We start from the raw sequence: 27,296 nt of genomic DNA on the forward strand, positions 1-27,296 counted from the left end.
CACTATCAGATAACACTAGGGTAAACACTATCAGCTAGCACTAGGGTAAACACTATCAGCTAACACTAGGTAAACACTATCAGCTAACACTATCAGCTAACACTAGGGTAAACACTATCAGCTAACACTAGGGTAAACACTATCAGCTAACACTATCAGCTAACACTAGGGTAAACACTATCAGCTAACACTAGGGTAAACACTATCAGCTAACACTATCAGCTAACACTAGGGTAAACACTATCAGCTAACACTAGGTTAAACACTAGGGTAAACACTATCAGCTAACACGAGGGTAAACACTATCAGCTGACACTAGGGTAAACAAGGTGGAACAAACTCCCTCACGACGCCAGGACAGCGGAGTCAATCACCACCTTCCGGAGACACCTGAAACCCCACCTCTTTAAGGAATATCTAGGATAGGATAAGTAATCCTTCTCACCCCCCTAAAAGATTTAGATGCACTATTGTAAAGTGGCTGTTCCACTGGATGTCATAAGGTGAATGCACCAATTTGTAAGTCGCTCTGGATAAGAGCGTCTGCTAAATGACTTAAATGTAAATGTAAATGTAAACACTATCAGCTAATACTAGGGTAAACCCTAGGGTAAATACTGTCAGCTAACACTAGGGTAAACACCATCAGCTAACACTAGGGTAAACACTATCAGCCAACACTAGGGTAAACACTATCAGCTAACACTAGGGTAAACACTATCAGATAACACTAGGGTAAACACTATCAGCTAACACTAGGGTAACCACTAGGGTAAATACTATCAGCTAACACTAGGGTAAACACTATCAGCTAACACTAGGTTAAACACTAGGGTAAACACTATCAGCTAACACGAGGGTAAACACTATCAGCTGACACTAGGGTAAACACTATCAGCTAATACTAGGGTAAACACTATCAGCAAACACTATCAGCTAACACTAGGGTAAACACTATCAGCTAACACTAGGGTAAACACTATCAGCTAACACGAGGGTAAACACTATCAGCTGACACTAGGGTAAACACTATCAGCTAATACTAGGGTAAACCCTAGGGTAAATACTGTCAGCTAACACTAGGGTAAACACCATCATCTAACACTAGGGTAAACACTATCAGCTAACACTAGGGTAACCACTAGGGTAAATACTATCAGCTAACACTAGGGTAAACACTATCAGCTAACACTAGGGTAAACACTATCAGCAAACACTATCAGCTAACACTAGGGTAAACACTATCAGCTAACACTAGGTTAAATACTATGGTAAACACTATCAGCTAACACGAGGGTAAACACTATCAGCTGACACTAGGGTAAACACTATCAGCTAATACTAGGGTAAACCCTAGGGTAAATACTGTCAGCTAACACTAGGGTAAACACCATCAGCTAACACTAGGGTAAACACTATCAGCTAACACTAGGGTAAACACTATCAGCTAACACTAGGTTAAACACTATCAGCCAACACTAGGGTAAACACTATCAGCTAACACTAGGGTAAACACTATCAGATAACACTAGGGTAACCACTAGGGTAAATACTATCAGCTAACACTAGGGTAAACACTATCAGCTAATACTAGGGTAAACCCTAGGGTAATTACTATCAGCTAACACTAGGGTAAACACTATCAGCTAACACTAGGGTAAACACTATCAGCTAACTCTAGGGTTAACACTATCGGCTAACACTAGGGTAAACACTATCAGCTAACACTAGGGTTAACACGATCAGCTAACACTAGGGTAACCACTAAGGCAAATACTATCAGCTAACACTAGGGTAAACACCATCAGCTAACACTAGTGTAACCACTAGGGTAAATACTATCAGCTAACACTAGGGTAAACACTATCAGCTAACAGTAGGGTAAACACTAGGGTAAATACTATCAGCTAACACTACGGTAAACACCATCAGCTAACGCTAGGGTAACCACTAGGGTAAATACTATCAGCTAACACTAGGGTAAACACTATCAGCTAACACTAGGGTAAACACTAGGGTAAATACTATCAGCTAACACTAGGGTAAACACTATCAGCTAACACTAGGGTAAACACTAGGGTAAATACTATCAGCTAACACTAGGGTAAACACCATCAGCTAACACTTAGGTAAACACTAGGGTAAATACTATCAGCTAACACTAGGGTAAACACAAGGGTAAACACTATCAGCTAACACTAGGGTAAACACTAGGGTAAATACTATCAGCTAACACTAGGGTAAACACTAGGGTAAATACTATCAGCTAACACTAGGGTAACAGTATCAGCTAACACTAGGGTAAACAATATCAGCCAACACTAGGGTAAACACTATCAGCTAACACTAGGGTAAACACTATCAGATAACACTAGGGTAAACACTATCAGATACCAGACATGATCAGCCACTAGGGCCAACTGTGTTGATGATTACACCAGACATGAAGCCTTTTTAGATGAGGCCAGTTTGGTATTCCTCACTATAGCCTGAGATGGGATATAATTCACTATATTCTTTGAATGACTCCAAAGGAAATTCAACAAAAGCAGGAGAGCTCCTGGCTTTGCTTAGAAACCTTTCATAAAGCTGTTTATCTTTCCAAACGCAATCATTTTTTATCAAGACATATTTCACGCTATTAGATTATGGCTGAGGAATTGAATTAACTTTAACATCTATTCTGGGTTGACTGGTGCTTCTACACCTGCGCTGCTTGCTGTTTTGGGGTTTTAGGCTGGGTTTCTGTACAGCACTTTGAGATATCAGCTGATGTAAGAAGGGCTTTATAAATACATTTCATTTGATGATTCGACTCCCAGTCATTCTCCAGGCTCTAGAATCTAAAAGACAACATTCCATTGAATTCCATTCCATCACGCAACCCTACACTGATTCGATGTCAAACGTTCCCATTTACATTACATTTAAGTCATTTAGCAGACGCTCTTATCCAGAGCGACTTACAAATTGGTGCATACACCTTATGACAACCAGTGGAACAGCCACTTGCATCTAAATCTTGTTGGGGGAGAAGGGGGTGAGAAGGATTACTTACCCTTACTTACCCTGACCAAGCGTCCATTTCCCCCGGAAGAACTCTCTTGTTTAATTGGGCTTCACTGATCAAATTAGCAGGCCGAGCATCCATCCATAATCACCTCTCTTCTCTGCCTGCCCAGTGCCCCAGGCCTTATCCTCATTAGAACCATGCATCAAGCCTTCTTGGATACAAGGTCTGAAACCAATGGTACCCTATTCCCTTTATGGTTCACTACTATTGACCAGAACCCCCCTATATGGTTCACTACTATTGACCAGAACTATTGACCAGAACCCCCCTATATGGTTCACTACTATTGACCAGAACCCCCCTATAAGGTTCACTACTATTGACCAGAACCCCCCCTATACGGTTCACTACTATTGACCAGAACCCCCCTTTATGGTTCACTACTATTGACCAGAACCCCCCTTTATGGTTCACTACTATTGACCAGAACCCCCCCTATACGGTTCACTACTATTGACCAGAACCCCCCTTTATGGTTCACTACTATTGACCAGAACCCCCCTTTATGGTTCACTACTATTGACCAGAACCCCCCCTATACGGTTCACTACTATTGACCAGAACCCCCTTTATGGTTCACTACTATTGACCAGAACCCCCCTATACGGTTCACTACTATTGACCAGAACTATTGACCAGAACCCCCCTATATGGTTCACTACTATTGACCAGAACCCCCCGATACGGTTCACTACTATTGACCAGAACCCCCCTTTATGGTTCACTACTATTGACCAGAACCCCCCTATATGGTTCACTACTATTGACCAGAACCCCCATTTATGGTTCACTACTATTGACCAGAACCCCCATTTATGGTTCACTACTATTGACCAGAACCCCCCTATACGGTTCACTACTATTGACCAGAACCCCCCTATATGGTTCACTACTATTGACCAGAACCCCACTATATGGTTCACTACTATTGACCAGAACTATTGACCAGAACCCCCCTATATGGTTCACTACTATTGACCAGAACCCCCCCTATACGGTTCACTACTATTGACCAGAACCCCCCTATATGGTTCACTACTATTGACCAGAACCCCCCTATATGGTTCACTACTATTGACCAGAACCCCCCTATATGGTTCACTACTATTGACCAGAACCCCCCTTTATGGTTCACTACTATTGACCAGAACCCCCCTCTATGGTTCACTACTATTGACCAGAACCCCCCTATATGGTTCACTACTATTGACCAGAACCCCCCTATATGGTTCACTACTATTGACCAGAACCCCCCTATATGGTTCACTACTATTGACCAGAACCCCCCTATATGGTTCACTACTATTGACCAGAACCCCCCTATATGGTTCACTACTATTGACCAGAACCCCCCTATATGGTTCACTACTATTGACCAGAACCCCCCTATATGGTTCACTACTATTGACCAGAACCCCCCTATATGTTTCACTACTATTGACCAGAACTATTGACCAGAACACCCCTATATGGTTCACTACTATTGACCAGAACTATTGACCAGAACACCCCTATATGGTTCACTACTATTGACCAGAACTATTGACCAGAACACCCCTATATGGTTCACTACTATTGACCAGAACCCCCCGATACGGTTCACTACTATTGACCAGAACCCCCCTATATGGTTCACTACTATTGACCAGAACACCCCTATAGGTTTCACTACTATTGACCAGAACTATTGACCAGAACACCCCAATATGGTTCACTACTATTGACCAGAACTATTGACCAGAACACCCCTATATGTTTCACTACTATTGACCAGAACCCCCCTATATGGTTCACTACTATTGACCAGAACCCCCCTATATGGTTCACTACTATTGACCAGAACCCCCCTATATGGTTCACTACTATTGACCAGAACCCCCCTATATGGTTCACTACTATTGACCAGAACTATTGACCAGAACTCCCCTATATGGTTCACTACTATTGACCAGAACCCCCCTATATGGTTCACTACTATTGACCAGAACCCCCCTATATGGTTCACTACTATTGACCAGAACCCCCCTATATGGTTCACTACTATTGACCAGAACCCCCCTATATGGTTCACTACTATTGACCAGAATCCCCCTATATGGTCACTACTATTGACCAGAACTACTATTGAACCCCCTATATGGTTCACTACTATTGACCAGACACCCCCTATATGGTTCACTACTATTGACCAGAACCCCCCTATATGGTTCACTACTATTGACCAGAACCCCCCTATATGGTTCACTACTATTGACCAGAACCCAGAACTCCCCTATATGGTTCACTACTATTGACCAGAACCCCCCTATATGGTTCACTACTATTGACCAGAACCCCCCTATATGGTTCACTACTATTGACCAGAACTATTGACCAGAACACCCCTATATGTTTCACTACTATTGACCAGAACTATTGACCAGAACACCCCTATATGTTTCCTACTATTGGTTCACTACTATTGACCAGAACCCCCTATACTGTTCACTACTATTGACCAGAACCCCCTATATGGTTCACTACTATTGACCAGAACACCCCTATATGTTTCACTACTATTGACCAGAACCCCCTATATGGTTCACTACTATTGACCAGAACCCCCTATATGGTTCACTACTATTGACCAGAACCCCCCTATTGGTTCACTACTATTGACCAGAACCCCTATATGGTTCACTACTATTGACCAGAACCCCCATGGAACTATTGACCAGAACCCCCCCTACTATTGACCAGGTTCACTACTATTGACCAGAACCCCCTATATGGTTCACTACTATTGACCAGAACTATTGTTCACCAGAACCCCCTATATGGTTCACTACTATTGACCAGAACCCCCATGGACTACTATTGACCAGAACCCCTATATGGTTCACTACTATTGACCAGACTACTATTGACCAGAACCCCCTATATGGTTCACTACTATTGACCAGAACCCCCTATATGGTTGACCAGAACCCCTATATGGTTACTATTGACCAGAACCCCTATATGGTTCACTACTATTGACCAGAACTATTGACCAGAACCCCCCTATATGGTTCACTACTATTGACCAGAACTATTGACCAGAACACCCCTATATGGTTCACTACTATTGACCAGAACTATTGACCAGAACACCCCTATATGTTTCACTACTATTGACCAGAACCCCCTATATGGTTCACTACTATTGACCAGAACCCCCTATACTGTTCACTACTATTGACCAGAACCCCCCTATATGGTTCACTACTATTGACCAGAACACCCCTATATGTTTCACTACTATTGACCAGAACCCCCCTATATGGTTCACTACTATTGACCAGAACCCCCCTATATGGTTCACTACTATTGACCAGAACCCCCCTATATGGTTCACTACTATTGACCAGAACTATTGACCAGAACCCCCCTATATGGTTCACTACTATTGACCAGAACCCCCCTATATGGTTCACTACTATTGACCAGAACTATTGACCAGAACTCCCCTATATGGTTCACTACTATTGACCAGAACCCCCCTATATGGTTCACTACTATTGACCAGAACTATTGACCAGAACCCCCCTATATGGTTCACTACTATTGACCAGAACTATTGACCAGAACACCCCTATATGGTTCACTACTATTGACCAGAACTATTGACCAGAACACCCCTATATGTTTCACTACTATTGACCAGAACCCCCCTATATGGTTCACTACTATTGACCAGAACCCCCTATACTGTTCACTACTATTGACCAGAACCCCCCTATATGGTTCACTACTATTGACCAGAACACCCCTATATGTTTCACTACTATTGACCAGAACCCCCCTATATGGTTCACTACTATTGACCAGAACCCCCCTATATGGTTCACTACTATTGACCAGAACCCCCCTATATGGTTCACTACTATTGACCAGAACCCCCCTATATGGTTCACTACTATTGACCAGAACCCCCCTATATGGTTCACTACTATTGACCAGAACTATTGACCAGAACCCCCCTATATGGTTCACTACTATTGACCAGAACCCCCCTATACTGTTCACTACTATTGACCAGAACCCCCCTATATGGTTCACTACTATTGACCAGAACCCCCCTATATGGTTCACTACTATTGTCCAGAACCCCCATATACGGTTCACTACTATTGACCAGAACCCCCCTACATTTTAGTAATTTAGCAGACAGGGCGGAGGGTATAGCTGGGGAGACGGGAGGGTAACACTAAGGACGGAGGGTATAGCTGGGGAGACGGGAGGGTAACACTAAGGACGGAGGGTATAGCTGGGGAGACGGGAGGGTAACACTAAGGACGGAGGGTATAGCTGGGGAGACGGGAGGGTAACACTAAGGACGGAGGGTATAGCTGGGGAGACGGGAGGGTAACACTAAGGACGGAGGGTATAGCTGGGGAAACGGGAGGGTAACACTAAGGAAGTAGGACGGAGGGTGTAGAACGGAGGGTATACCTGGGGCGACGGGAGGGTAACACTAAGGAAGTAGGACGGAGGGTATAGCTGGGGAGACGGGAGGGTAACACTAAGGACGGAGGGTATAGCTGGGGCGACGGGAGGGTTACACTAAGGAAGTAGGACGGAGGGTATAGCTGGGGAGACGGGAGGGTAACACTAAGGACATAGGGTATAGCTGGGGCGACGGGAGGGTTACACTAAGGAAGTAGGACAGAGGGTATAGCTGGGGAGACGGGAGGGTAACACTAAGGGCGGAGGGTATAGCTGGGGCAACGGGAGGGTTACACTAAGGAAGTAGGACGGAGGGTATAGCTGGGGAGACGGGAGGGTAACACTAAGGACAGAGGGTATAGCTGGGGAGATGGGAGGGTAACACTAAGGAAGTAGGACGGAGGGTATAGCTGGGGAGACGGGAGGGTAACACTAAGGACAGAGGGTATAGCTGGGGAGATGGGAGGGTAACGCTAAGGACAGAGGGTATAGCTGGGGAGATGGGAGGGTAACACTAAGGACAGAGGGTATAGCTGGGGAGACGGGAGGGTAACACTAAGGACGGAGGGTATAGCTGGGGAGATGGGAGGGTAACGCTAAGGACAGAGGGTATAGCTGGGGAGATGGGAGGGTAACACTAAGGACAGAGGGTATAGCTGGGGAGATGGGAGGGTAACACTAAGGACAGAGGGTATAGCTGGGGAGACGGGAGGGTTAACACTAAGGGCGGAGGGTATAGCTGGGGAGACGGGAGGGTAACACTAAGGGCGGAGGGTATAGCTGGGGAGACGGGAGGGTAACACTAAGGGCGGAGGGTATAGCTGGGGAGAGGGGAGGGTAACACTAAGGGTGGAGGCTATAGCTGGGGAGAGGGGAGGGTAACACTAAGGAAGTAGGACGGAGGCTATAGCTGGGGAGACGGGAGGGGTAACACTAAGGGCGGAGGGTATAGCTGGGGCGACGGTGACAGGAGTGATGATGGGAGGGTAACACTAAGGGCGGAGGGTATAGCTGGGGAGAGGGGAGGGTAACACTAAGGGCGGAGGGTATAGCTGGGGAGACGGGAGGGTAACACTAAGGGCGGAGGGTATAGCTGGGGAGACGGGAGGGTAACACTAAGGGCGGAGGGTATAGCTGGGGAGACGGGAGGGTAACACTAAGGACGGAGGGTATAGCTGGGGAGACGGGAGGGTAACACTAAGGGCGGAGGGTATAGCTGGGGAGACGGGAGGGTAACACTAAGGACAGAGGGTATAGCTGGGGAGACGGGAGGGTTAACACTAAGGGCGGAGGGTATAGCTGGGGAGAGGGGAGGGTAACACTAAGGGCGGAGGGTATAGCTGGGGAGACGGGAGGGTAACACTAAGGGCGGAGGGTATAGCTGGGGAGACGGGAGGGTAACACTAAGGGCGGAGGGTATAGCTGGGGAGACGGGAGGGTAACACTAAGGGCGGAGGGTATAGCTGGGGAGACGGGAGGGTAACACTAAGGGCGGAGGGTATAGCTGGGGAGAGGGGAGGGTAACACTAAGGGCGGAGGGTATAGCTGGGGAGAGGGGAGGGTAACACTAAGGGCGGAGGGTATAGCTGGGGAGAGGGAGGGTAACACTAAGGGCGGAGGGTATAGTTGGGGAGACGGGAGGGTAACACTAAGGACGGAGGGTATAGCTGGGGAGACGGGAGGGTAACACTAAGGACGGAGGGTATAGCTGGGGAGACGGGGAGGGTAACACTAAGGACGGAGGGTATAGCTGGGGAGACGGGAGGGTAACACTAAGGGCGGAGGGTATAGCTGGGGGGAGGGGAGGGTAACACTAAGGACGGAGGCTATAGCTGGGGAGACGGGAGGGTTAACACTAAGGGCGGAGGGTATAGCTGGGGAGAGGGGAGGGTAACACTAAGGGCGGAGGGTATAGCTGGGGAGAGGGGAGGGTAACACTAAGGGCGGAGGGTATAGCTGGGGAGACGGGAGGGTAACACTAAGGGCGGAGGGTATAGCTGGGGAGAGGGGAGGGTAACACTAAGGGCGGAGGGTATAGCTGGGGAGACGGGAGGGTAACACTAAGGGCGGAGGGTATAGCTGGGGAGACGGGAGGGTAACACTAAGGGCGGAGGGTATAGCTGGGGAGAGGGGAGGGTAACACTAAGGGCGGAGGGTATAGCTGGGGAGAGGGGAGGGTAACACTAAGGGCGGAGGGTATAGCTGGGGAGACGGGAGGGTAACACTAAGGACGGAGGGTATAGCTGGGGAGAGGGGAGGGTAACACTAAGGGCGGAGGGTATAGCTGGGGAGAGGGGAGGGTAACACTAAGGGCGGAGGGTATAGCTGGGGAGAGGGGAGGGTAACACTAAGGGCGGAGGGTATAGCTGGGGAGAGGGGAGGGTAACACTAAGGGCGGAGGGTATAGCTGGGGAGAGGGGAGGGTAACACTAAGGGCGGAGGGTATAGCTGGGGAGAGGGGAGGGTAACACTAAGGGCGGAGGGTATAGCTGGGGAGACGGGAGGGTAACACTAAGGGCGGAGGGTATAGCTGGGGAGACGGGAGGGTAACACTAAGGGCGGAGGGTATAGCTGGGGCGACGGGAGGGTAACACTAAGGGCGGAGGGTATAGCTGGGGCGACGGTGACAGGAGTGATGATGGGAGGGTAGAGCCTGGAGATGAATCATCGAGTTTCACATGAGTGATCCGCCGGTTGTGTCATCCTCCTCAGTTTATTCTATATTAATACCGTGACATCCGCCTCCATGTCGCCAACGTAACTTACTGGTATATAATTATATTGGTCCCGGGTCGGGTGGCAAGAAATGCTTAAATTCAGAGTACAAGTACAAGCCAGTGGTGTTTTAGAGAAAGATATGCAGTCTCAATTTTTATTTATTTTACCTTTATTTAACTAGGCAAGTCAGTTAAGAACAAATTCTTATTTTCAATGACTGTTCAGGGGCAGAACGACAGATTTGTACCTTGTCAGCACGGGGGTTTGAACTTGCAACCTTCCGGTTACTAGTCTAACGCTCTAACCACTAGGCTACCCTGCCGCCCCTATCTCAAAGGACAGGAATCTAAATTCAGAATCACACTGTGACGTCCTTTTGTTGGTCCCCCATTAGTTACAGTATATTAGTATGTATCAAGAGTTGCACATTCTAACCTTGTTGAGAGTGAGATTGTAGAAGTCCTGTTGAATGATATGATACTGTATCTTCACTGCTGCTGGGAGGTAGCATACATCCAGCTCACTGTACGTCATATCACTGGCTTCTAGCTCTCAAATATGTTTGTCATGTCTCTGAAATTTGAATTTTATTTAACTAGGCAAATTCTTATTTACAATGACGGCCTACTCCGGCTGAACCCTAACCACGCTGGGCCTATGAGACTCCCAATCTCGGCCTGTTGTGATACAGCCTGGAATCGAACCAGGGTCTGTAGTGACGCCTGCACAGAGATGCAGTGCCTTAGACCGGTGCTCCACTCGTGAGTCCCTGTCATAGCTCTGAAATATGTCTGTCACGGCTCTGAAATATGTCTGTCACAGCTCTGAAATATGTCTGTCACAGCTCTGAAATATAGCTCTGAAATATGTCTGTCATAGCTCTGAAATATGTCTGTCACAGCTCTGAAATATGTCTGTCACAGCTCTGAAATATGTCTGTCACAGCTCTGAAATATAGCTCTGAAATATGTCTGTCATAGCTCTGAAATATGTCTGTCACAGCTCTGAAATATGTCTGTCATAGCTCTGAAATATAGCTCTGAAATATGTCTGTCACAGCTCTGAAACATGTCTGTCACAGCTCTGAAATATGTCTGTCACAGCTCTGAAATATGTCTGTCACAGCTCTGAAATATGTCTGTCATAGCTCTGAAATATGTCTGTCACAGCTCTGAAATATGTCTGTCACAGCTCTGAAATATGTCTGTCACAGCTCTGAAATATGTCTGTCACAGCTCTGAAATATGTCTGTCACAGCTCTGAAATATGTCTCTCACAGCTCTGAAATATGTCTGTCACAGCTCTGAAATATGTCTGTCACAGCTCTGAAATATGTCTGTCACAGCTCTGAAATATGTCTGTCACAGCTCTGAAATATGTCTCTCATAGCTCTGAAATATGTCTGTCACAGCTCTGAAATATGTCTGTCACAGCTCTGAAATATGTCTGTCACAGCTCTGAAATATGTCTGTCACAGCTCTGAAACATGTCTGTCACAGCTCTGAAATATGTCTGTCACAGCTCTGAAATATGTCTCTCACAGCTCTGAAATATGTCTGTCACAGCTCTGAAATATAGCTCTGAAATATGTCTGTCACAGCTCTGAAATATGCCTGTCACAGCTCTGAAATATAGCTCTGAAATATGTCTCTCACAGCTCTGAAACATGTCTGTCACAGCTCTGAAATATGTCTGTCACAGCTCTGAAATATGCCTGTCACAGCTCTGAAATATGTCTGTCACAGCTCTGAAATATGTCTGTCACAGCTCTGAAATATAGCTCTGAAATATGTCTGTCACAGCTCTGAAATATGTCTGTCACAGCTCTGAAATATGTCTGTCACAGCTCTGAAATATGTCTGTCACAGCTCTGAAATATGTCTGTCACAGCTCTGAAATATAGCTCTGAAATATGTCTGTCATAGCTCTGAAATATGTCTGTCACAGCTCTGAAATATAGCTCTGAAATATGTCTGTCATAGCTCTGAAATATAGCTCTGAAATATGTCTGTCACAGCTCTGAAATATAGCTCTGAAATATGTCTGTCACAGCTCTGAAATATAGCTCTGAAATATGTCTGTCACAGCTCTGAAATATAGCTCTGAAATATGTCTGTCACAGCTCTGAAATATGTCTGTCATAGCTCTGAAATATGTCTGTCACAGCTCTGAAATATGTCTGTCATAGCTCTGAAATATAGCTCTGAAATATGTCTATCACAGCTCTGAAATATGTCTGTCACAGCTTTGAAATATGTCTGTCACAGCTCTGAAATGTGTCTGTCACAGCTCTGAAATATGTCTGTCACAGCTTTGAAATATGTCTGTCACAGCTCTGAAATATGTCTGTCACAGCTCTGAAATATGTCTGTCACAGCTCTGAAATATGTCTGTCACAGCTCTGAAATATGTCTGTCACAGCTCTGAAATATGTCTGTCATAGCTCTGAAATATAGCTCTGAAATATGTCTGTCACAGCTCTGAAATATGTCTGTCACAGCTCTGAAACATGTCTGTCACAGCTCTGAAATATGTCTGTCACAGCTCTGAAATATGTCTGTCACAGCTCTGAAATATGTCTGTCATAGCTCTGAAATATGTCTGTCACAGCTCTGAAATATGTCTGTCACAGCTCTGAAATATGTCTGTCACAGCTCTGAAATATGTCTGTCACAGCTCTGAAATATGTCTGTCACAGCTCTGAAATATGTCTGTCATAGCTCTGAAATATAGCTCTGAAATATGTCTGTCACAGCTCTGAAATATGTCTGTCACAGCTCTGAAATATGTCTGTCACAGCTCTGAAATATGTCTGTCATAGCTCTGAAATATAGCTCTGAAATATGTCTGTCACAGCTCTGAAATATAGCTCTGAAATATGTCTGTCACAGCTCTGAAATATGTCTGTCACAGCTCTGAAATATGTCTGTCACAGCTCTGAAATATGTCTGTCATAGCTCTGAAATATAGCTCTGAAATATGTCTGTCACAGCTCTGAAATATGTCTGTCATAGCTCTGAAATATAGCTCTGAAATATGTCTGTCACAGCTCTGAAATATGTCTGTCACAGCTCTGAAATATGTCTGTCACAGCTCTGAAATATGTCTGTCACAGCTCTGGAACATGTCTGTCACAGCTCTGAAATATGTCTGTCACAGCTCTGAGAGAAATACCTTTGAAAGAAAAATAGTTATGTCAGTCTAACAGGATCTGCCTTCTATTAAAGAATACTTATCTTTGTTTTTTCAACTTCAATGTTGTGGTAGTATAGTAGTAACCAAGTCAATATGACTGACGTTTGCCAGCTGGATAAACTAAGCCTCATAACCAAGTCTGAAACTATCCGACGCCATTGTCGCAACCCCTATTACCAGCCTGTTCAACCTCTCTTTCATATCGTCTGAGATCCCCAACGATTGGAAAGCTGCCGCAGTCATCCCCCTCTTCAAAGGGGGAGACACCCTGGACCCAAACTGTTAAAGACCTATATCCATCCTGCCCTGCCTATCTAAGGTCTTCGAAAGCCAAGTCAACAAACAGGTCACTGACCATCTCGAATCCCACCGTACCTTCTCCGCTATGCAATCTGGTTTCCGAGCACGGGTGCACCTCAGCCACACTCAAGGTACTAAACGACATCATAACCGCCATCGATAAAAGACAATACTGTGCAGCCGTCTTCATCGACCTTGCCAAGGCTTTCGACTCTGTCAATCACCATATTCTTATCGGCAGACTCAGTAGCCTCGGTTTTCGGATGACTGCCTTGCCTGGTTCACCAATTACTTTGCAGACAGAGTTCAGTGTGTCAAATCGGAGGGCATGCTGTCCGGTCCTCTGGCAGTCTCTATGGGGGTGCCACAGGGTTCAATTCTCGGGCCGACTCTTTTCTCTGTATATATCAATGATGTTGTTCTTGCTGCGGGCGATTCCCTGATTCACCTCTACGCAGACGACACCATTCTATATACTTTCGGCCCGTCATTGGACACTGTGCTATCTAACCTCCAAACGAGCTTCAATGCCATACAACACTCCTTCCGTGGCCTCCAACTGCTCTTAAACGCTAGTAAAACCAAATGCATGCTTTTCAACCGATCGCTGCCTGCACCCGCATGCCAGACTAGCATCACCACACTGGATGGTTCCGACCTTGAATATGTGGACACCTATAAGTACCTAGGTGTCTGGCTAGACTGCAAACTCTCCTTCCAGACCCATATCAAACATCTCCAATCGAAAATCAAATCAAGAGTCGGCTTTCTATTCCGCAACAAAGCCTCCTTCACTCACGCTGCCAAGCTTACCCTAGTATAACTGACTATCCTACCGATCCTCGACTTCGGCGATGTCATCTACAAAATTGCTTCCAACTCTCTACTCAGCAAACTGGATGCAGTTTATCACAGTGCCATCCGTTTTGTCACTAAAGCACCTTATACTACCCACCACTGCGACTTGTATGCTCTAGTCGGCTGGCCCTCGCTACATATTCGACGCCAGACCCACTGGCTCCAGGTCATCTACAAGGCCATGCTTGGTAAAGCTCCGCCTTATCTCAGTTCACTGGTCATGATGGCAACACCCATCCGTAGCACGCGCTCCAGCAGGTGTATCTCACTGATCATCCCTAAAGCCAACACCTCATTCGGCCGCCTTTCGTTCCAGTACTCTGCTGCCTGTGACTGGAACGAATTGCAAAATCGCTGAAGTTGGAGACTTTTATCTCCCTCACCAACTTCAAACATCAGCTATCTGAGCAGCTAACCGATCGCTGCAGCTGTACAGAATCTATTGGTAAATAGCCCACCCATTTTCACCTACCTCATCCCCACAGTTTTTATTTATTTACTTTTCTGCTCTTTTGCACACCAATATCTCTACCTGTACATGACCATCTGATAATTTATCACTCCAGTGTTAATCTGCAATATTGTAATTATTCGCCTACCTCCTCATGCCTTTTGCACACATTGTATATAGACTCCCTTTTTTTCTACTGTGTTATTGACTTGTTAATTGTTTACTCCATGTGTAACTCTGTGTTGTCTGTTCACACTGCTATGCTTTATCTTGGCCAGGTCGCAGTTGCAAATGAGAACTTGTTCTCAACTAGCCTACCTGGTTAAATAAAGGTGTTCTCAACTAGCCTACCTGGTTAAATAAAGGTGTTCTCAACTGGCCTACCTGGTTAAATAAAGGTGTTCTCAACTAGCCTACCTGGTTAAATAAAGGTGTTCTCAACTAGCCTACCTGGTTAAATAAAGGTGTTCTCAACTAGCCTACCTGGTTAAATAAAGGTGAAAAAAAAAAAATGTAAAAGTCAACATGTCTGATGCTTTGCCAGCTGGATAGTGTGAATAAACTAAGCTTCATCTATTAGCTGGATGGAAAGGGAGGCGCAGTCATTTTGCAGCCAAATACTCATCCAGGTTCACTACTGTTGATTGGGAGGCCGAACAGAAAGGCAGCTATTTGTTGACTCTTTGCCAGGGATTACTACGGTCTTGTAACGCCCTCTGTCTGACCCCCTTCTCTGCCTCATTTTACACCCGTCGACTGGAAAGCAAACACTACACACAGCCAATCACAGCTATGTGAGCCTTACTATCCACCAATCACAGGCCCAGCCCAAACGTAGAGAGGTGTAGTTTAGCTAGTCACTACCGATCAGGTCATCCGTTGGGTGGAAAGGACAATATTGACCGTTTAAATAAGTACTCTGTCGTCTAGCAGCCCTGTTCCCAGCCAATCACAGCTATGTGAGCCTTACTATCCACCAATCACAGGCCCAGCCCAAACGCAGAGAGGTGTCGTTTAGCTAGTCACTACCGATCAGGTCATCCGTTGGGTGGAAAGGACAATATTGACCGTTTAAATAAGTACTCTGTCGTCTAGCAGCCCTGTTCCCAGCCAATCACAGCTATGTGAGCCTTACTATCCACCAATCACAGGCCCAGCCCAAACACAGAGAGGTGTCGTTTAGCTAGTCACTACCGATCAGGTCATCCGTTGGGTGGAAAGGACAATATTGACCGTTTAAATAAGTACTCTGTCTTCTAGCAGCCCTGTTCCCAGCCAATCACAGCTATGTGAGCCTTACTATCCACCAATCACAGGCCCAGCCCAAACACAGAGAGGTGTGGAATCCCTGTGGAATTGGTGAATGCAGTTTCTGTTAAAGGCACTCCCTCTTTTAGCTCTGTTCTGCCAACAAGAATAAGGAACTTGACCCCTGCCATTTCCCCTTCAAAATAGAAGTCCCATAATGAATGTGGTAACAAAAAGAATACAAATGGTTTATTTTCTGAGGAAATGTTAGCAGACTACATCACTATCTGTACTTTGTGTCGCAGTAAAAGTGGGTCAATTCTTAATCAGGAGGACTTCTACTTTCCAAATCCACAGAGTGTACACCCAGATGAGGGTCGCTGCTCATTCCGAGGCCCTGAAAGAGTCTCTGCTGAAATGTTCTGGCTGTAAAATTGAAAATGAGACGTTCTCCAGAGTAGAATGTACGTAACATTATGTAGGGTGAAATAAACGATGGGAGTACACAAAATAAAACCTTGTTGACCATTTTAGACTTACAAAATGTAAAAAAAATAAAAATCACATAACTCATAGAAATACATGCAATTATTATTTGTATGATAAGTCAAATAAAATCTATTGATAATCGTGCACATTTATTACATGGCACGAAGATCCATGGCACGAAGCCTACAGTGTTTATCCATGGATCATCACTGGAGGCTTTGTGCAATGACTCCTCACTGGAGGCTTCTTGCCATGAGTCCTCACTGGAGGCTTCGTACCATGGATCATCACTGGAGGCTTCTTGCCATGGATCACCACTGGAGGCTTCGGCCCAACGATCACCACTGGAGGCTTCTTGCCATGGATCATCACTGGAGGCTTTGTGCCATGGATCACCACTGGAGGCTTCGGCCCAACGATCACCACTGGAGGCTTCGGGCCATGGATCATCACTGGAGGCTTCGTGCCATGGATCATCACTGGAGGCTTCGTGCCATGGATCATCACTGGAGGCTTCGTGCCATGAGTCATCACTGGAGGCTTCATGCCATGAGTCCTCACTGGAGGCTTTGTGCCATGGATCATCACTGGAGGCTTCGTGCCATGAGTCATCACTGGAGGCTTCATGCCATGGATCATCACTGGAGGCTTCGTGCCATGGATCATCACTGGAGGCTTCGTGCCATGAGTCATCACTGGAGGCTTCATGCCATGGATCATCACTGGAGGCTTCGTGCCATGGATCATCACTGGAGGCTTCGTGCCATGAGTCATCACTGGAGGCTTCATGCCATGGATCATCACTGGAGGCTTCGTGCCATGAGTCATCACTGGAGGCTTCATGCCATGGATCATCACTGGAGGCTTCGTGCCATGGATCATCACTGGAGGCTTCGGGGCATGGATCATCACTGGAGGCTTTGTGCCATGGATCATCACTGGAGGCTTCGTGCCATGGATCATCACTGGAGGCTTCGGGGCATGGATCATCACTGGAGGCTTTGTGCCCTGGATCATCACTGGAGGCTTCGTGCCATGGATCATCACTGGAGGCTTCGTACCATGGATCATCACTGGAGGCTTTGTGCCATGGATCATCACTGGAGGCTTTGTGCCATGGATCATCACTGGAGGCTTCGTGCCATGGATCATCACTGGAGGCTTCGTACCATGGATCATCACTGGAGGCTTCGTACCACGGATCATCACTGGAGGCTTTGTGCCATGGATCATCACTGGAGACTTCGTGCCATGGATCATCACTGGAGGCTTCGTACCACGGATCATCACTGGAGGCTTTGTGCCATGGATCATCACTGGAGGCTTTGTGCCATGGATCATCACTGGAGGCTTTGTGCCATGGATCATCACTGGAGGCTTTGTGCCATGGATCATCACTGGAGGCTCCGTGCCATGGATCATCACTGGAGGCTTCGTGCCATGGATCATCACTGGAGGCTTTGTGCCATGGATCATCACTGGAGGCTTTGTGCCATGGATCATCACTGGAGGCTCCGTGCCATGGATCATCACTGGAGGCTTCGTGCCATGGATCATCACTGGAGGCTTTGTGCCATGGATCATCACTGGAGGCTTTGTGCCATGGATCATCACTGGAGGCTTCGTGCCATGGATCATCCCTGGAGGCTGATTATTACAAAGTATACAAGACAGGGCCCTTATTCTGAAGGATTCCAAAAAATATCTGAGGTGAGTGTGATTTTGTTGATATTGTACCTTTTGATCATCTGAGGTGCGTTTGATTTTTGTTGATATTGTACCTTTTGATCATCTGAGGTGCGTTTGATTTTTGTTGATATTGTACCAAGTTGACATTACACATCAGATTAGCACTACGGTGAGAGGGAAGATCAAATCCCCCCCAAAACTCTACAATCTAATCAATGACTGTCATACTTAGGTTCATGTTTAATACAAACGCTGAATGCATGTCCTGACTGTGAGATAAGTGAAACACACAGAGGACTAACACATTAACCAGTATCCTCCACACTGTGCACTTTGTCCAGACCGCATGTATGGAAAATAGCGTGACGTATTGCTGGTCTTCGGTAGGAGAGGAAACACCATTTATTGATTGTGTCGTGAGGCTCTGTAGACTACTGTAGCTGCCCCCCCCCCGCCTCCCCTCCCTCAGGCTTTGTACTCTCAGCCAGCCAGCCAGGCATGCAGCACGCTCCACTACCCAGCTTCTATCGTCACTAAACTACTTCCCTTAATGGCGCCCTATGCCCTATATAGTGCACTACTTTTGACCAGAGCCCTTTGAGCTTTGGCCAGAAGTAGAGCACTATACAGGGAAGATAAAGGGTGCTGTTTGGGACATACACAACTATACCCTGGCGGTCTAGGGCCATCGAGTGTTGCAGTAAGAGCAAAGCCTCCTACTGATTTGAAAAGTAGAGGCCCAGAGACGGACCACAGGAATTCATTGACAAAATGCTGTTGATGTATTGAGGTTCACTGCGTCTGTTATTGAGTGCTGCTCTTCACACAGTATTTCTAATGTCAGTGGTCACGCCGTCATTGACTGTTTCATTCCATCGTTGAAACAAATTCATTCACTACAGTAAGAAAAGCAGTTGGAAAAAAGGGAACATTCTGGAAACCACAGAAGTCGAATCTCAATAACATAATTCAGTGGCCTTCCTGGCATTTCCTGGGAAATAGCTGATCATGTCATGACTTCCGCCAAAGTCGGTGCCTCTCCTTGTTCGGGCGGCGTTCGGCGGTCGATGTCACCGGTCTTCTAGCCATCGCCGATCCACTTTTCATTTTCCATTTGTTTTGTCTTTGTTTTACACACCTGGTTTCAATTCCATGTTCATTATTTCACCCTCTGTTTTCCCCATGGTTTTTGTGCGTGTTTGTTTGATGTATTTCAGTCCTTTCGTGTGGGCCTGGTATTACCACATGTATTCAGTCCTTTTGAGTAAAGTTACTTTTGTTACTCATCTCTGCTGTCCTGCGCCTGACTCCTCTGCACCAGCTACACCCAGACCTATTACAGATCGTTGTGCTACAATTGCAGAGAGAGCTCCCCAAATGGCTATACTTAACCTCTTAAACATCATCCTCAGCTCTGGCATCTTCCCCAATATTTGGAGCCAATGACTGATCAAGCCAATCCACAAAAGTGGAGACAAATTTGACCCCAATAATTACTGTGGAATAAGCGTCAACAGTAACCTTTGGGAAAATTCTCTGCATTATCATTAACAGCAGACTCGTACATTTCCTCAGTGAAAGCAATGTACTGAGCAAATGTCAAATTGGCTTTTTACCAAATTACCGTACAACAGACCATGTATTCACCCTGCACACCTTAATTGACAAACAAACAAACCAAAACAACGGCAAAATCTTCTCATGCTTTGTTGATTTAAAAAAAGGTTTGGTTCAATTTGTCTCGAGGGCCTGCTATATAAATTGATGGAAAGTGGTGTTGGGGGTAAAACATAAAACATTATAAAGCCCATGTACACAAACAACAAGTGTGCGGTTAATATTGGCAAAAAACGCACATTTTTTCCCACAGGGCCAGGGTATGAGACAGGGATGCAGCTTAAGCACGGCCCTCTTCAAAATATATATCAACGAATTCGTGAGGGCATTAGAACAGTCTGCAGCACCCGGCTTCACCCAACTAGTCAAATGTCTACTGTTTGCTGATGATCTGGTGCTTCTGTCCCCAACTAAGGAGGGCCTACAGCAGCATCTAGATCTTCTGCGAATACAAATTCCATCTAGACACCGTTGCCCTAAAGCACACAAAAACTATACATACCTCGGCCTAAACATTAGCGCCACAGGGAAATTCCACAAAGTTGTGAACGATCTGAGAGACAAGGCAAGAAGGGCCTTCTATGCCATCAAAATGAACATAAAATTCGACATACCAATTAGGATCTGGCTAAAAATACTTGAATCAGTTATAGAACCCATTGCTCTTTATGGTTGTGAGGTCGGTGGTCCGCTCACCAACCAAGAATTCACAAAATGGGACCAACACAAAATTGAGACTCTGCATGCAGCATTCTGAAAAAACAAACTCTGCAGAGCAGAATCAGACCAATACACGCTAATTATCAAAATCCAGAAAAAAAAGCTGTTAAATTCTACAACCACCTAAAAGGAAGCGATTCCCAAACCTTCCAAAACAAAGCCATCACCTCCAGAGCGATGAACCTGGAGAAGAGTCCCCTAAGCAAGCTGGTCCTGGGGCTCAGTTCACAAACGCAAAAAGATCCCACAGAGCTCCAGGATAGGACAATATCTGACCACTTGCGTTTATTTGTTTGCCTTGCTTTGGAAATGTAAACATACGTCAAAAAGCCCTTAAAATGAAATTGTAATTGAGAGAGAGAGAGGCGGTTCAGATGCCATGCAGGCCCTGTCAAAGAAGGCAGACCTGAGCGTTTTATTCGTGAGAGTGTTGCATACCAGAGACCTAGCTCTATGTAAATATAGTGCTGAGATGGGGAATACAGTCAACCCAGAGTCATCATTAAAACATCAGGCCCTGGCCAATAGAACTACATAGATAGAGTACATCCCAAATGACACCCTAATCCCTGTATACTGTAAAACATCAGGCCCTGGCCAATAGAACTACATATATCGAGTTCATCCCAAATGACACCCTAATCCCTGTATACTGTAAAACATCAGGCCCTGGCCAATAGAACTACATAGATCGAGTTCATCCCAAATGACACCCTAATCCCTGTATACTGTAAAATATCAGGCCCTGGCCAATAGAACTACATAGATAGAGTACATCCCAAATGACACCCTAATCCCTGTATACTGTAAAACATCAGGCCCTGGCCAATAGAACTACATAGATCGAGTACATCCCAAATGACACCCTAATCCCTGTATACTGTAAAACATCAGGCCCTGGCCAATAGAACTACATAGATAGAGTACATCCCAAATGACACCCTAATCCCTGTATACTGTAAAACATCAGGCCCTGGCCAATAGAACTACATAGATAGAGTACATCCCAAATGACACCCTAATCCCTGTATACTATACTACACAACTTTAGTGCGCTATGTATAGAAAGGTTTGTTTGATCTTGTACATGATCACTGCTGAAAGCTGAATTGTAGTATACATATTTATACACTGACTATACTAAACATTAGGAACACCCTCCTAATATTGAGTTGCACCCCACCCCAATAGCATTGCAGTTCTTGACACAAACCGGTGCACCTGGCACCTACTACCATACCCCGACCAAAGTCACTTAAATAAACTACATGAACAAAAGTATGTGGACACCTGATCGTTGAACATCTCGTTCCAAAATCATGGGCATTAATATGGAGTTGGTCCCCCACTTTGTTGCTATAACAGCCTCCACTCTTCTGGAAAGGCTTTCCACTAGATGTTGGAACATTGCTGAGGGGACTTGCTTCCATTCAGCCACAAGCATTAGTGAGGTCGGGCACTGATGTTGGACGATTAGGCCGGGCTCGCAGTCGACGTTCCAATTCATCCCAAAGGTGTTTGATGGGGTTGAGGTCAGGGCTTTGTGCAGGCCAGTCAAGTTTTTTCACACCGATCTCGATAAACCATTTCTGTATGAACCTTGCTTTGTGCACGTGGGCATTGTCATGCTGAAACAGGAAAAGACCTTCCAGAATTGGAAGAATGTCATTGTATGCTGTAGCGTTAAGATTTCCCTTCACTGGAATTTAGGGGCCTAGCCCAAATCATAAATAACAGCCCCAGACCATTATTCCTCCTCCACCAAACTTTACAGTTGGCAGTATGCATTGGGCAGGTAGCGTTCGTCCCAGATTAATCTGTCAGACTGCCAGATGGTGAAGCGTGATTCATCACTCCAGAGAACGCGTTTCCATGCTCCAAGGTCCAATGGCGGCAAGCTTTACACCCCTCCAGCCGACGCTTGGAATTGCGCATGGCGATCTTAGGCGTGTGTGCGTCTGCTCAGCCATGGAAACTAATTTCCTTAAAGCTCCCGGTGAACAGTTCTTGTGCTGACGTTGCTTCCAGAGTCAGTTTGAAACTTGCTCGTGAGTGTTGCAACGAAGGACAGGCGATTTGTTTTAACGCTTTACGCGCTTCAGCACTTGGCTGTGGACACTGAGCTTGTGTGGCCTACTACTTTGCGGCTGAAACGTTGTTGCCCCTAGACGTTTCCACTTCACAATAACAGCACTTACAGTTTATTGAGGCAGCTCTAGCAGAGCAGAAATTTGATGAATTGACTTGTTGGAAAGGTGCAATCCTATGACGGTGCCAAGTTAATAAAACGTCTTAGGGGCTCGACAGCAGTATTCAGAAGTTCAGATGACTGACGTGCCCAAGGTAAACTCCCTGTTACTCAGGCCCAGAAGCTAGGATATGCATATAATGTAGCATTGGATAGAAAATACTCTGAAGTTTCTAAAACTGTTACAATAATGTCTGTGAGTTTAACAGAACTGATATGACAGGCGAAAACCCGAGGAGAATCCATCCGGAATTTTATTGTTGTTGTGGAGGTCACCACCCATTGAAATGCTTGTCTATGGGATATTCAAAGGAAATCCTCCCAGATTGCAGTTCCTATGGCTTCCACTAGATGTCAACAGTCTTTAGAAAGGGTTTCAGGCTTGTTTTTTTGAAAAATGAATTAGTAGTTGTAGTTTTTAAAGGTGACTCTCATTTTGACTGGAGTCTTGTGGCGCTTGTGGATGAGGTGCACGCACCTCGTTATTTATCTCCGGTATTATCTCTGGTATATTTTATTGTTTATTTACATATTAGGGTACCTGAATATTGATTAGAAACGTTGTTTATTGGTAACTTTTGGGATTCCTTTGTGTGCATGTTGAACGAGTGGAACGGATGGATTACTGAATCAAACTAAACTGACTTTTTTTGGGATATAAAGTAGGACTTTATCGAACAAAACAACCATTTGTTGTGTAGCTGGGACCCTTGCGATTGCAAACAGAGGAAGATCTTCAAAGGGGAGTGATTTCTTTTATCCCTATTTCTGACTTTCTTGACGCCTCTGCTGGTTTGGAAAATGTTTGTAATGCTTTTCTATGTGGTGCGCTGTCCTCAGATAATCGCATGGTATGCTTTTGCCGTAAAGCCTTTTTAAAAATCTGACAAAGCGGCTGGATTAACAACAAGTTAAGCATTTAAATTATGAATGTTTGAATGAATGTTTAATATAATGTTTAATATTACAATTTTTGTATTTTGAATTTTGAAGCTCAGAAATTTCACCGGATGTTGTCGAGATGGGGCGCTAACGTCCCGTTAAAAGTCACTGAGCTCTTCAGTAAGGCCATTCTACTGCTACTGTGTGTCCATAAAGATTGCATGACTGTGTGCTCGATTTTATACACCTGTTAGCAACGGGTGTGGCTGAAAAATCCTTCTTTAACCCGTCTCCTCCCCTGACTGACTGAAGTGGATGTAACAAGTGACATCAATAAGGGATCATAGCTTTCACCTGGTCAGTCTGTCATGGAAATAGTTCCTAATGTTTTGTACACTCAGTGTAGATTTAGATAGGGGGGAATGAAGAGTGGTTTCTCTAGGTTTCTTCCTAGGTTTTGGCCTTTCTAGGGAGTTTTTCCTAGCCACCGTGCTTTTACACCTGCATTGTTTGCTGTTTGGGGTTTTAGGCTGGGTTTCTGTACAGCACTTTGAGATATCAGCTGATGTAAAAAGGGCTATATAAATACATTTGATTTGATTTGATTTGATTTGAGTGATGAATGTTGGGAATAGTGTGCCATTTAGGATTCAACCATTCCTAAGGATAATGTTGGGAATAGTGTGCCATTTAGGATTCAACCATTCCTAAGGATAATGTTGTATGGATTAACATAGAATTTTATTTAATGTACTACTTACAGTTGATAATAAATCAAATTGAACACATACAGCGCATTCGGATTATTCAATTCAATTATGATGATCAATCCACACAATAAATACGCCGTACTGACAAAGCAGAATTGTTTTTTGTTGAAATGTATTACATTAAAAAAATACCTGAGTGGAAAACAGGAGGGCTTTCTTAAAGAAAATTTAAAAATACCTGAGTGGAGAACAGGAGGGCTTCTTAAAGAAAAACTAACAGGTCTGTGAGAGCCGGAATTCTTACTGGTTGGTAGGTGATCAAATACTTATGTCATGTAATAAAATGCAAATTAATTACTTAAAAATCATACAATGATACAATCATAAAATCATACAATCATACAACACTCACAGTTGAAGTGTACCTATGATAAAAATTACAGGCCTCTACATGCTTTGTAATAAGTAGGAAAACCTGCAAAATCGGCATTGTATCAAATACTTGTTCTCCCCACTGTACGTATTCAGACCCTTTGCTATGAGACTCAAAATTGAGCGCAGTTGCATCCTGTTTCCATTGATCATCCTTGAGATGTTTCTTCAACTTGATTGGAGTCCACCTGTGGAAAATTCAATTGATTGGACATGATTTGGAAAGGCTCACACACCTGTCTATATAAAGGTCCCACAGTTGACAGTGCTTGTCAGAGAAAAAACCAAGCCATGAGGTTGAAGGAATTGTATATGGAGCTCTGAGACAGGATTGTGTCGAGGCACAGATCTGGGAAAGGGAACCAAAAAGTTTCTTAAATGGAAGAAGATTGGAACCACCAAGACTCTTCCTAGAGCTGGCCGCCCGGCCAAACTGAGCAATCGGGGGAGAAGGGCCTTGGTCAGGGAGGTGACCAAGAACCTGATGGTCACTCAGACAGAGCTCCAGAATTCCTCTGTGGAGATGGTAGAACCTTCCAGAATGACAACAATCTCTGCAGCACTCCACCAATCAGGCCTTTATGGTAGAGTGCCCAGACGGAAACCACTCCTCAGTAAAAAGCACAAGACAGCCCGCTTGGAATTTGCCAAAAGGCACCTAAAGACACTTAGACCATGAGAAACAAGATTCTCTGGTCTGATGAAACCAAGATTGAACTCGTTGATCTGAATGCCAAGCGTCACGTCTGGAGGAAACTTGGCATCATCCCTACAGTGATGCAAGGTGGTGGCAGCATCGTATGGTGGGGATGTTTTTCAGCGGCAGGGACTGGGAGACTAAACCACTGCCCTGTAGGGTTGGTTCCTGTCTATAGGGCCCTATATAGGTTGGGAACCACTGCCCTGTAGGGTTGGTTCCTGTCTATAGGGCCCTATATAGGTTGGGAACCACTGCCCTGTAGGGTTGGTTCCTGTCTATAGGGCCCTATATAGGTTGGGAACCACTGCCCTGTAGGGTTGGTTCCTGTCTATAGGGCCCTATATAGGTTGGGAACCACTGCCCTGTAGGGTTGGTTCCTGTCTATAGGGCCCTATATAGGTTGGGAACCACTGCCCTGTAGGGTTGGTTCCTGTCTATAGGGCCCTATATAGGTTGGGAACCACTGCCCTGTAGGTTTGGTTCCTGTCTATAGGGCCCTATATAGGGTTTGGAACCACTGCCCTGTAGGTTTGGTTCCTGTCTATAGGGCCCTATATAGGTTGGGAACCACTGCCCTGTAGGGTTGGTTCCTGTCTATAGGGCCCTATATAGGTTGGGAACCACTGCCCCGTAGGGTTGGTTCCTGTCTATAGGGCCCTATATAGGTTGGGAACCACTGCCCTGTAGGGTTGGTTCCTGTCTATAGGGCCCTATATAGGTTGGGAACCACTGCCCTGTAGGGTTGGTTCCTGTCTATAGGGCCCTATATAGGTTGGTAACCACTGCCCTATAGGGTTGGTTCCTGTCTATAGGGCCCTATATAGGTTGGGAACCACTGCCCTGTAGGGTTGGTTCCTGTCTATAGGGCCCTATATAGGGTTTGGAACCACTGCCCTGTAGGGTTGGTTCCTGTCTATAGGGCCCTATATAGGGTTTGGAACCACTGCCCTGTAGGGTTGGTTCCTGTCTATAGGGCCCTATATAGGGTTTGGAACCACTGCCCTGTAGGGTTGGTTCCTGTCTATAGGAGCCCTATATAGGGTTTGGAACCACTGCCCTGTAGGGTTGGTTCCTGTCTATAGGGCCCTATATAGGTTGGGAACCACTGCCCTGTAGGGTTGGTTCCTGTCTATAGGGCCCTATATAGGGTTTGGAACCACTGCCCTGTAGGTTTGGTTCCTGTCTATAGGGCCCTATATAGGTTGGGAACCACTGCCCTGTAGGGTTGGTTCCTGTCTATAGGGCCCTATATAGGTTGGGAACCACTGCCCTGTAGGGTTGGTTCCTGTCTATAGGGCCCTATATAGGTTGGGAACCACTGCCCTGTAGGGTTGGTTCCTGTCTATAGGGCCCTATATAGGTTGGGAACCACTGCCCTATAGGGGATCTATAGACTAGGACCAACCCTATTTAAGAATAGTTCAGCTTTTAATGCCTTTAACTCTTTTAATGCCTTTAACTCTGTCTGCCTCTCAAATGGCACCCTATTCTCTAGTGCA

The sequence above is a fragment of the Oncorhynchus keta genome, chromosome 22 (genome assembly GCF_023373465.1).
Source record: "Oncorhynchus keta strain PuntledgeMale-10-30-2019 chromosome 22, Oket_V2, whole genome shotgun sequence".
Taxonomy (NCBI): Eukaryota; Metazoa; Chordata; class Actinopteri; order Salmoniformes; family Salmonidae; genus Oncorhynchus; species Oncorhynchus keta.